General features: G+C 42.0%; 1 protein-coding gene across 13 annotated transcripts in view; it reads left to right on the top strand.

Moving 5' to 3' along the window:
* Positions 1 to 12459, top strand: part of AGBL1 (AGBL carboxypeptidase 1) — a 1135995-nt gene that overhangs the window by 887019 nt on the left and 236517 nt on the right. The gene's annotated exons all lie outside the window — the stretch shown is intronic.

Here is a 12459-nt window from a genome sequence, read left to right on the forward strand (position 1 = left end):
CGGTACTCTTGCCTGGGCAATCCCATGGACGGAGGAGCCTTGGTGGTGGTGGGGGGGGGGGGGCTGCAGTCCATGGGGTCGCTAAGAGTCAGAGACAACTGAGTGGCTTCACTTTCACTTTCATTCACTGGAGAAGGAACTGGCAACCCACTCCAGTGTTCTTGCCTGGAGAATCCCAAGGATGGGGGAGCCTGGTGGGCTGCCATCTATGGGGTTGCACAGAGTCAGATACGACTGAAGGATTTAGAACCAGCAGCAGCATATACACTATTGGTTCTACGTATATAGTAGATAACTAATGGGGACTTGGTGGCTCAGACAGTGAAGAATCTGTCTGCAGTGCAGGAGACCCAGCTTTTATGCCTGGGTTGGGAAGATCTGGAGAAGGGAATGACAACCCACTCTAGTATTCTTGCCTGAAGAATCTGATGGACAGAGGAGCCTGGCGGGCTACAGTCCCCAGGGTCGCAGAGTCGGACATGACTGAGCAACTAACGCATTTACATTCACGATGAGAACCTACTGTGCAGCACAGGGAACTCTCCTCAGCACTCTGTGGTGACCAAAATGGGAAAGAAATCCAAGAAACAGGTGATATATGTACATGGACAGTGGATTCACCACTGTCCTGTATTGTCGAAACTAATACAACATTGTCGAGCAACTACATTATTTTTTTAATGCATTGCTTTGCATAAGCTCTCTCAGAACTATTCAACTCTGTTGTTAAGACCAACAAGCAATCACAGACAATGCCTAATACATAGAAAGTGCTCCATAAACATTAATTAATAAGCCCATTTTGGGGGGATATCCTACTCATTCTTTTCCTGACTCTCCATCCTTGGTCTCCTATCAACAACCTCCATAGGTCTGTTTATCAGGAGAACCTCATCACCTCTGTAACAAGGTGTTATCCACCCACGGGACCTCTCAGTTTGGGGGCAGCCTCTGAGATGGGATGTTTGAGTCCCAGGACCTTCAGCAGGCATCCCCCTGAACCCCCAAAGAGCCAACTTGCTGCTCCAGTTCACAGCAGTCCCACAGGTTGTGACAGGTGGACAAGGAAGCAGAGACATGAGTGAGGCAGAGAGAGGTCAAGAGTCTTTCGTCCAGCGTCATGAAGAACAGAAGACTATCTGCAGGGCTCAAGAGGGGAGGATTCAGCCAGAGAGTATGTCTGGCAGGAGACAGCTTCCTTGTGCATCTTGGCCCCACTCATCCTATCTTATCCCTTCCTGGAGAAGGGCCCCTTCCTCTTGTTTTAAAAAATGAGTGATTTTTTAAATGATGTCAGTCTTGTTGCCCTGACCAGTATCAAGGTGGGCTTGAGGTAGGTCTGACTTCATCAGACACGGACATGCTCTCCTCTAAGTTTTAAAGAGCCACTCAGGGGTCATTCGGCCGCCCACCCCATATAGTCTTTTGTGGAGAGGACTTACCTGCTGAGTGTACAGTCTTAGATGCCTGCTGCAGTTTTGGCTCCAGGGAAGGTGCTGTCTGGGGCTTGTACTGAGACCAACTGGCTCCTCATCTCTCAGGTGAGACAAGCTCTCCTCCAACTTCTCCTTGGCTACTTGCTAATTTCACTGATGAACCAAAGCATCCGCTTTTAATCTCATCAAATCAATTACAAATGTTACAGGTTGTAATTACCCAAGGAACTCCAGAAAACTAATTAATATGCAATCCCCACAATAAATTACTCCTTTCCTTTGGCCTTATGTTCCAGAAAACACTTTTCTGAGGATGCCTAGAAGGAGCTTTCTTCAGCTCTGCCAGGAATAATTGTGAAAATGTTCTTTATTTGGCTCTGCTGTGTGTTTTCAGGGCTTTCCAGGTGACTCCATGGCAAAGAATCTGCCTGCCAGTGCAGAAGATGCAGGACACGCAGGTTCAATCCCTGGGTCAGGAGGATCCCCTGGAGGAGGAAATGGCAACCCACTCCAGTATTGTTGCCTGGGAAATTCCATGGACAGAAGAGCCTGGCTAGCTGCAGTCCATCAAATTGCAAAGAGAGGACATGACTTAGCGGCTGAGTACACACGTGTCTTTTCGGGTGTTTGTCAGAGGTGGTCCCAGGAGTGGCTCTGTGTGGTGGCCACATCACCTTTTACACTTTGGGGGAAGTTACCACATGATCCGTGAGCCTAGGCTGTCCTTCCACCTCAGGGAGGAACTTCAACTCACTTGGGGGAAAATCTGGAGAGGAGGCAACAGAAAGCAAACATCAGATGCAGGGGGATTCTAGAAGGAAAAGCAGAGCAGCATCGTTTACTTGGTCCTGGCAGTGGTCAATCTCCTTCAGCAAGGGAGCTTATCAGAGAAATTCAAAACATAATTTTTTTTTCCCCCAGTAACAACAGGCAAAGGAATCTCAGCGTTTGCTGAATCTCAGCGTTAGATATCAATAAAGGCTTTTCTTATTGAAGGAATACGGGAAAGCAGACTCTAGAAGACCTTTCTTGGTGGCTCAGACATAAAGAATCTGCCTGCAATGCAGCAGGAAACCTGGGTTTGATCCCTGGATTGGGAAGATCCTCTGGAGAAGGGAATGGTTACCCATTGTAGTATTCTTGCCTGGACAATTCCATGAATATTGGAGCCTGGTGGATTACAGTCCATGGGGTCACAAAGAGTTGGACTCAACTGAGTGACTAATAGGAGTATATCAATAATAAAACCAGAAATCAGTCCATTTATAGCACTCATATCCTCCCAGCAAAAGATCCTTCACCTAGAAATGCTATTCATGGGAACTGTTACTCAAAACTATTACTATAAGTATGTGGATAAAAGAAGAAATGGGAAAGCAAATTTGTAGCCATTCCAAGCAGGGAATCAGAAGATAGAGAACTCTAGGAATGATTTTGGTGTGTTGGGAGGATTAAGGATGGGTGAAAGTGAGAGTCGCTCAGTCATGTCTGACTCTTTGGAACCCCACGGACTATACAGTCCATGGAATTCTCCAGGCCAGGATACTGGAGTGGATAGCCTTTCCCTTCTCCAGGGGATCTTCCCAACTCGGGGATCAAACCCAGGTCTCCCATATTGCAGGTGGATTCTTTACCAGCTGAGCCACAAGGGAAGCCCAAGAATACTGGAGTGGGTAGCCTATCCCTACTCCAGCGGATCTTCCTGACCCAGGAATTGAACCAGGGTCTCCTGCATTGCAGGCGGATTCTTAACCAGCTGAGCTACCTGGGAGGCCCAAAGATGGCTGATGGGAGGCCAAAGTTCTCGGACTCTGAGGAGTAGCGAGAGGTTCCCCTTCAGGGTACCCTAGGGATGGTGGTTGGTTGTCTTTGTTTCTGAGTCCACAAGTGTGGCGTGTGTGTGTGTGTGTGTGTGTGTGTGTGTGTGCGCGCGCAGGGAACATCAACAGCCATTAGAGCAGGTAAGACCCCTGTTACATTTCTCCCCCAGCCTATGCTGCCCCTTGCTCATCAGGGTCCGCATGCTTCTCGCTACATTTGCACAGTGAACTACAGTCTCCCCTACAAGGGGCAGGACAGAAGCGGAGAGAGACGGTGTGTGCTTCAACCCAGACCTGGCAGCTGGCACTGAGCCTGGCTCCTGGTAGGAGCCGATTAAGATCTGCTGAGTGGACGGACTACACACCACGCTGCTGAGCATGCGGACCCCGAGGGTGTGTGGCAGGCAGGCTCCTGGGGTCCCTTCCTCACCAGCAGGGCCGCCTTCAATTTCACAAATTCAGGAATCTGGGTTTTGTCACTGTTTCTTTGCCTGTTTACTTTTAAGACAGAAAGGTATTTCTTGAATTAACATGGACTCAAACATGGAATATAGGATAAACTCTCTAGAAAGAGGAAGCGAATCTCTTGTCTTGTCAGATAATTCTTTGTTGGGAGGAACCTTAGCTCAGATGATGTTCCCAGCTTGTTTGATTAAAAATCTCAGCATTGGCCTGATAATTCTCACTCTCTCTTCTTGATCATCTTGCTAGTTCAGTTTGCAGAGTTTACTAAATGCTTCCTTAGACATGGCTTTTTTTGAAACTACTTTTGATCGTTTCTTTACAAGGTCGTGTTAGTTTCTTCTGTACAGTGGAGTGAATCAGCTGTATGCATACATATATCCCCTCTTTTTTGAACTTCCTTCCCATTTGGGTCACCACAGAGTTCCCTGTGCTATACAGCAGGTTCTCATTAGCTATCTATTTTATACATGGTATCAATAATGTAAATATGTCAATCTCAATCTCCCAATTCATCCCACCTTCCCTTTCTCCTTTAGTATCCATATGTTTCTTTTATTAACACATATATGTGGAAACTAGAAAAAAAAAAAAAAAGAGTGTCAATGATCTTCCTTGTAAAGCAGAAATAGAGACACAGATCCAGACACCACTTTTACTGAAGCAGTCATTCTTTTTCCCCTGGATCACTGCAAGAATACTCAAATCATCTTCTTGTTTCATTTCCCCAACTCCATGCTATTCACCTCTTCAAGGTGACCTTTCAATAGAATCATCTAATAGCATTAAGTTCAAACTTATGAACTGGCCAATACTGGACCTCTCTTGACCTTCAAAAAATAACACTTTAATACAATTCAACCAGATGTCATTATCTAGCTCACAAATATTTGTGGGCATCCTGTGAACAGGAGCTTTATTGAGAGGAACTGGCTATACTTCATTTGTTAATCACTCTCCCAGAAGTAAATAAGCCAGAGTGATACCCCAGAACCTCATTTTCCAAAGATACTCTTTGCTGGATAACAGACAGCAAAGAACAGCCATATGCTATTCAGTTACAATGTTCAAGTCAAATCATAAAATATACCCATATCCATTTTTAATGACTTGCTGTATTAGCATCTGAACTATAACTTTCTGATGTCAGTGTACAATGTCTTCTGGTGTAAAGCTTTCAGCAAAACCTCAGGATGCACCCTGACACTACTGATTATTAGCTGAGTGACCTTGGGCAAACCCCCTGACCTGTTCATCCTTCTCAGAAAAATTAAGCATATGAATAGCACTTAGCCCACTGGACTTTTGTGAAACTTAGAGAAACAGTGTATATAATGTGTTAAATGTTACCTATGAAGCGGTCCATGATGTTAGCACCTACTAAGTGATCTATAATATTGACCCATCATTACTTCTCCCCATCAATGCAAAACAAGTTCTTTTAGAATCAGGCTTCTCTTGGACCCTAATGATATTCTACAGCTAAATAGCAACTCTGTGGGGGCATTTTCTCCAAGTCTTGCTAAGTCTGAGTTCATGTAATTTACGTGTACCCAATGGGAACCCCCTTTAGCCCCCTTTCCTTACCTATTCTTTATGAAAATGTGCCTCCATTTTTCTTATATTTACTTGAGTTTGCATGGATAAATTTAAAATAAGTTTGTTTTCTTTTTAATTTGAGTGATTATTGCCAGGAATGTGAATTCCAAAATGAATTAAGTCAAAGAGTTAAGGTGCTTTATAGTTAGCTTTTGCTTCACTTGACAAGAAAATATTAGTATTGTGCTGTTTTTAAATAGCACACATAATTATCCCCTCATTAATGATGTCAAATATTATTATTTAACACATTGCTCCAATTAATTATGTTTTTTAAAATTAAACAGCTAATCTCTAACAAGATATGTTTAAATAATTATATCTAATGCTAATGGGATAGGGAGTCATTCCAGCATCTTCTTTATAAACACAAAATGAAATTAAGTCTAGTTTGGTTGCCTTCACTGAGCAGCAACTAACTTCATGTCCCACAATTAGCTGTACACAGTGTATGCTTCCATGCACGTGGGCATGATAAGTTGCTTCAGTTCAGTTCAGTTCAGTCGCTCAGTCATGTCCGACTCTTTGCAACCCTATGTATCACAGCATCCCAGGCCTCCCTGTCCATCACCAACTCCCAGGGTCCACCCAAACCCACATCCATTGAGTCGTTGATGCCATCCAACCATCTCATCCTCTGTCGTCCCCTTTTCCTCCTGCCCTCAATCTTTCCCAGCATCAGGGGCTTTTCAAATAAGTCAGCTCTTCACATCAGGTGGCCGAAGTATTGGAGTTTCAGCTTCAACATCAGTCCTTCCAATGGACACCCAGGACTGATCTCCTTTAGGATGGACTGGTTGGATCTCCTTGCAGTCCAAGGGACTCTCAAGAGTCTTCTCTAACACCACAGTTCAAAAGCATCTGTTCTTTGGCACTCAGCTTTCTTTATAGTCCAACTCTCACATCCATACGTGACCACTGGAAAAACCATAGCCTTGACTAGATGGACCTTGGTTGGCAAAGTAATGTCTTTGCTTTTTAATATGCTGTCTAGGTTGGTCATAACTTTCCTTCCAAGGAGTAAGAGTCTTTTAATTTCATGGCTGCAGTCACCATCTGAAGGGATTTTGGAGCCCCCCAAAATGAAGTCTGACACTGTTTCCACTGTTTCCCCATCTACCCATGAAGTGATGGGACCCGAAGCCATGATCTTCGTTTTCTGAATGTTGAGCTTTAAGCCGACTTTTTCGCTCTCCTCTTTCACCTTCACCAAGAGGCTCTTTAGTTGTTTCAGTCATGTCCGACTCTTCACCCCATGAACTATAGCCTGCCAGGCTTCTCTGTCCTTGAGATTCTCCAGGCAAGGACACTGGAGTCCATTGCTATTTCCTTCTCCAGGGATCTTCCTAACCCAGGAATTGAACCTGTGTCTCCTGTATTAGCAGGCCAATTCTTTACTATTAGCGCTATGCACAGTTTATGCTTCCGACTCAAAAAGGCTCACTGTTGCTATGTGGACTATGTTCTTCCAGGATTTTTTATCTGTTACTGTTCATCCTGGGGTGTCCTTTCCACTAGTCTTAGCCCAGATCAAAGCTCATACATTCCCTGTTTGAGGACACCTCCCCAGCCCCTCCAACTGAATCACTTATTTCATTCTGAGCTTCCAGTCTGCCCTGCCCACTCTTCTGATAGAATGTTCAGTGAACAATACTGTGATTGATCTCTGAGTATGTCTGTCCCCCATTCCCCTCCCTGGCTCTTCTGTATTCCCTTCTACATCAACAGCCCTCAGCACATGGAAAGTGGATAAAAGCTGGCTTTTCTTTACTTTTCTCCCCTAAATCAGTAAATAGATAAATGAAGAAAAGAACATTCATAATCAATATGAATATGATGATCAATAAATGATTATTGAATGAATGAGTGGATTAAATGAGTTAGTAAGAATCTTCATGAGTCTGGGATGTGCATGGCTTAAGGCACAAGAAAGATCGAGACAGAATATTTATATTTTGAAATCAGAAGTGAAAAACACAGTATAAAGCAATACTGTGGTGTTAAATGAGGTAATTTATTTTAAGTCTCTAACCACACAATTCTCAGTAAGCTTTCTACAGCAGATGCATTTTATTGTGCTTCTTATTGTTACTGCTATGTTACTCAGTAATTAATAAATGGAAAAAGCTACCTAATATAGCAGATGCTACTGGCTGATGCTAAAGCACCTATTTTCTGCTATTTTCATTTATATTAAAGACACTTTTAAAAAATTTACAGTGATAAAAACAGCGTTTAATGTATAATAGTTTCTATTAAAATATATGAACTAAATATATAGTGTTATATAATCTGCAAGCTAACTTTACATGTATATAAAAACTATCATTTGTTTTAATTCTTATAAGACAGTGCCATGCCTTTGTTAAGTGGTACTTATTTACTTCTGCCTTAGGTCAAATTGCTGCTGCATCTTTATATCATATCAAATGGTATTATAGTACATTACATGATATGTTTTATCATGATGCTTGTAACAAACTATCCCAGCCCCTCCTAAAAGGATATTTATTTTTTGATACTTTGTAACAAACTCTCCTAATCCACCTTGGACAGGATATTTGCAGTCTTTTACATCCTGCCAGTCTTCCCTGGTGGCTCAGATGATAAAGAATCTGCCTACAATGCAGGAGATGTGGGTTCGATCCCGGTGTTGGGAAGCTTCCCTGACAAGGGAATTCCCTCCTCAGTTATGATCCTCAGAGGCTGTCTTTACTGAGTTCAGATTTTTATTTTTTTTAAAAGGCCATAATTGTCACTTAGAATTTTTTTTTTTCATGAGCCCAACTCAAGCTGTGTCTAGTTAGCTGTTTAAATCAAAATATTTCCTTGAAGGTCAACAGTCATGTTTATAGCAAAATTGATTCTACTGTTAATACCCTATTAATTAAGTTCCCTTAGAACTGAGTGTGGGATAAATTAAAATTGACTTCTTGGGGTTAGGGTAACCTCCCTTGGAAGGTACTGAACAGTTTTCTCTCCCACATTTTGTGAAAAGACTTGATTTCTCCATAGTCTGTACAATATGAGAGTCTATCTATTCTCAATACTTCACATCTCTTCAAATGTCATGTGCTGATTATTTATCTGTTATTGTTTAGTTGCTAAGTTGTATCCAACTCTTCTGTGACCCCATGGACTGTAGCCCACCAGGCTCCTCTGTCCATGGGATTTTCCGGGTAAGAATACTGTAGTAAGTTACCATCTCTTACTCCAGGGGATCTTCCTGACCCAGGGATTAAACCCAAGTCCCCTGCACTGGCTGGCGAATTCTTTACCAGTGAGCCACCTGGGAAGCCAGATTATTTATCTACTTCATGGCAGAAAGTATCACCACTCTCTACGACATTTAGTAGCTGATAAACCTAATACGTCATTCCTATAAGAACCATACTTAACCAGAGTTTTCTCCCAGAGGTGTTTGTCGCTGTTCAGTCACTCAGCCGTGTGTGACTCTCTGCAGCCCCGTGGACTGCAGCACACCACGGTTCCCTGTCCTCCACTGTCTCCTCCAACTCATGTCTGTCGAGTCAATGGTGCCCTCATGGCCGTTATGCCTGGCTACCATGGAACCTAAATGTCATGAAAACATGCGTGATAAAAGTGATAATCCATAGATTAAATCTACTACTCTTAACCAAAAAGAGAATAACATCCACAAAATGGCAGGTTTTGCCCTCAATTTGGTGGTAGGTGGTGTTGGATATAGATTTAAGTCCTGAAATCAAGAGCCATCTGGTTTTCTCTCCACAACTGAGATAGGAATTCATTGCTCTCTAAACTCCTTGGAATCCCTGGGTGTTTCAGAAAGCAAGGAGATTCAATTTTGTTCTTACAACAAAAAGGCCTGTGTAAAGAATTCTTTTAGTCTGTGTAACAATAGCAACACAAAATCCTTTTATCTGAAACCCGAGAGTCTGATAGAAACATAGAATTTGGGAGAAGGTTTCCAAGATAACAAAGCAGAATCTTTAAATAGCAATACTGATTTTGTTTCGCCATTTTTGCCTTTTTCATCTTAGCTGTAAGCATCTTATTCTAGCTTTTTATTTTCCTAAGACAGAGAACACCAGGATCTGCCTATGGCAAGCAAACTAGAATCTCACCTAAGAACACTGATTAGCTTGAAGTTTTAGCAAATGTTCTTGTAAAGGAACGGCCCATTCTAGCACTGTGTCTTTTGTAGTTTCAATGTTTAAAGTATGAATTCTCTTGAACACCTCACCTCTTCAATTTCTGTGTGTGGCCAGTAAAAATCAGCAGAGACATGGGAATAATCCTAATCTGCAGGCAGAGTATGTTTTTCTTACATTAAAAAAGTGAGAGTTTCTGTCATTTCTTAATTTAGTGTATGATTTGAGCATTTTTTATGTATGAGGTAAGGGCTAATAATGACTAGAGTTACAAGGTAATCTGGAACATGTTTCTGATCTGTAAGGGAAAATACAGTGAATAAATGCATTCAAACTGACCAGGTAATTATTTCTACCCTGCATAATCATGGACTTTTTTTTTTGTTTTAATGAAAGAAAGAACATGTGGGCTTGGTCTTAAGACAAGTGGGGGTTTCAGTTACCAGCAGTGAGAAGGAGAGCATTGCAGGCAGAGTCAGGATGAGTCAAGTCAGAGAAACAGCAAAGTCCTGAGTACGTGAAGAGAGGTGAAAGGCCAAGTGACCTTGAATGGAGGGATCATGTAGGAGAATATGGTTGAAAAACGTGGATGAAGAAATAAGTAGAACTGAGACTGTGGAAGCTCCTTTTTCTCCCTAGATATGTGATATCAAGCTTCTGTGATAGAAAATGGCATAGACCAAAACTCTATTAAGTGAAGGGGTGGGGAAAGCAACCAGGTTTGCTGAAAACCAAATGTTGTGCTTAAAATATGTGTTTAAGTATGGTGGGATCTAGAAAGAATGATACAGATGAATCTATTTGCATTGGAAGGCAGAGTCTTAACCACTGGATCACCAGGGAAGTCCTTAAGATGAACCTATTTGCAAAGCAGAAATAGACACACAGAGAGAGCAAACATTTGGATTCCAAGGGGGAGGGGGAGTGGGAGGAATTGGGAAGTGGAGATTGACATACATATCCTACTATGTATAAAACAGATAACTCATGAGAACCCACTGGATGGCACAGGGAACTCTACTCAGTGCTCTGCAGTGACCTAAACGGGAGGGAAATCCAAACAAGAGGCGCTATATGTATGCATATGTGTGTATATATGTGTGTGTGTGTGTGTGTGTGCATGTTGTATATATATAAAGACTTCCCTGGCGGTGCTAGCAGTAAAGAATCTGCCTCCCAGTGCAGGAGACACAAGTTCAATCCCTAGGAAGATCCTCTGGAGAAGGAAATGGCTCCCCACTCCAGTATTCTTGCCTGGAAAATCCCATGGACAGAGGAGCCTGGTGGGCTACAGTCCATGAGGTCACAAAACTGTTGGACACAACTTGTGACTAAACAACAATAGCAAATATATGTATATGTGTGTGTGTGTGTGTGTATCTGTGTGTGTGTGTGTGTATATATAGCTTATTCACTTTGCTGTACAGCAGAAAATAGCACAACATTGTAAAGCAACTATATTCCAATGCAAACTGAAAAGAAAAAATACCAGTTACCAGTAAATTTAAACTTTATGTGAAGATCTTGCTGCCTAAAAGCTATTTATTAAAATAAATATAAATAATAAGTTTCATCTATGGAAAGTATATATATCTACATATCTTTCTATCTGACTTGTTTCTTACTTTTAAATATTTTCATTATTCAAACCACAGTAAATCTCAGCTTCTTTATTGCAATATCTTTGACATATGATGTGCAAATTTAAGGTGTAGAACATGTTAATTTGATACATTTATATATTGTCATGTGATTCAAACACCTCCTTCAATGCTTTCCTACTTAATCATTTAAAGCCACTATCTCCTTCGAGCATTCCATTCTGCTGTGTCCTTATATTAGATTTTTAATTCCTAAAGTGTCTAGTCATTCTGCATCTGGAGAGAAGGAAGTGTTTGTAGAAATGAGAGTACAGCATGAATCACAGCTATACACATCCCTTTCAACACAGTTCCTATGAACACCAGTTCTTGACATTGGACTTTACAGCTGCTCTTTCCTTCACTTTGAATTCCCTGACTTTGTTCCAGGCTACCACTGCAAATTCTTCTAGCTAGAGCTCAAAAATTCAGACTAGGGACCTCATAAGATACAGTGAGTTTTAGTCAGCTTTTTATAATATCAAAGGACTTTCATAAATCTCCAGTTGGGTTAGCATGAATGGGGAAAACAAAGAAAGAAAAGATTTCTCTTTTCAGGATAAAGGGGTCTCAACAGAGAGACATAGGTTTACAAGGATGTATGCGAACCTCAGCAAGCGTTCATTTTCCTCCCATTTACTCTAAAATCTCAGGGGAAGAAAGGGAAAACAATGAAAGAAGACCTAGGGTTACAACCTTTCTCCACCCTTACTGCCTCTGCATGACAAAGGCTGGACACATCTTTGGGAGAACCTCCAGGTCTGTGCTGCATGCTTGCTAAGTCACTTCAGTCCTGTCTGACTCTGTGACTCTATGGACTGTAGCCTGCCAGGCGCCTCAGTCCATGGGATTCTCCAGACAAGAATGCTGGAGAGAGTTGCCATGCCCCTCTCCAGGTTCAGAAAAGTGGAATTGTTTTCTGTGGGCCCAGGGAGGTACAGAACTTCAATTCCTGGGACCAGCGGGGGAAGGAAGTATCATGATCCATGAACCATTCTACTGCCAGTGGCCAGCCCGCTTGGGGATACTTCATGAACAAGGACTGGGCTGTCCAGGCAAAACTAAATGCTCAGGAGACTGAAACTGTCTGTCAAAGCAAAGCAGAGAGAGAGACACAGACATAAAGAACAAACGTACGGACAGCAAGGGGGGAAGGAGGGTGGGATGGATTGGGAGATTGGAATTGACATATATACAAAAATATGCATAATAAGGATAACTCATGAGAACCTACTGGATGCCAAAATAAATATATAAATAAACAAAACCCAATAAAACCAGCCCATGTAAAATACAGAGCTAAAATTGATTGTGTATTTACTTTTTTTTTTTTTTTTTGAGGTAGGGTAGAACTTCTAACCAGCTGTCT

This window comes from Ovis aries, chromosome 18 (assembly GCF_016772045.2).
Source record: "Ovis aries strain OAR_USU_Benz2616 breed Rambouillet chromosome 18, ARS-UI_Ramb_v3.0, whole genome shotgun sequence".
Taxonomy (NCBI): Eukaryota; Metazoa; Chordata; class Mammalia; order Artiodactyla; family Bovidae; genus Ovis; species Ovis aries.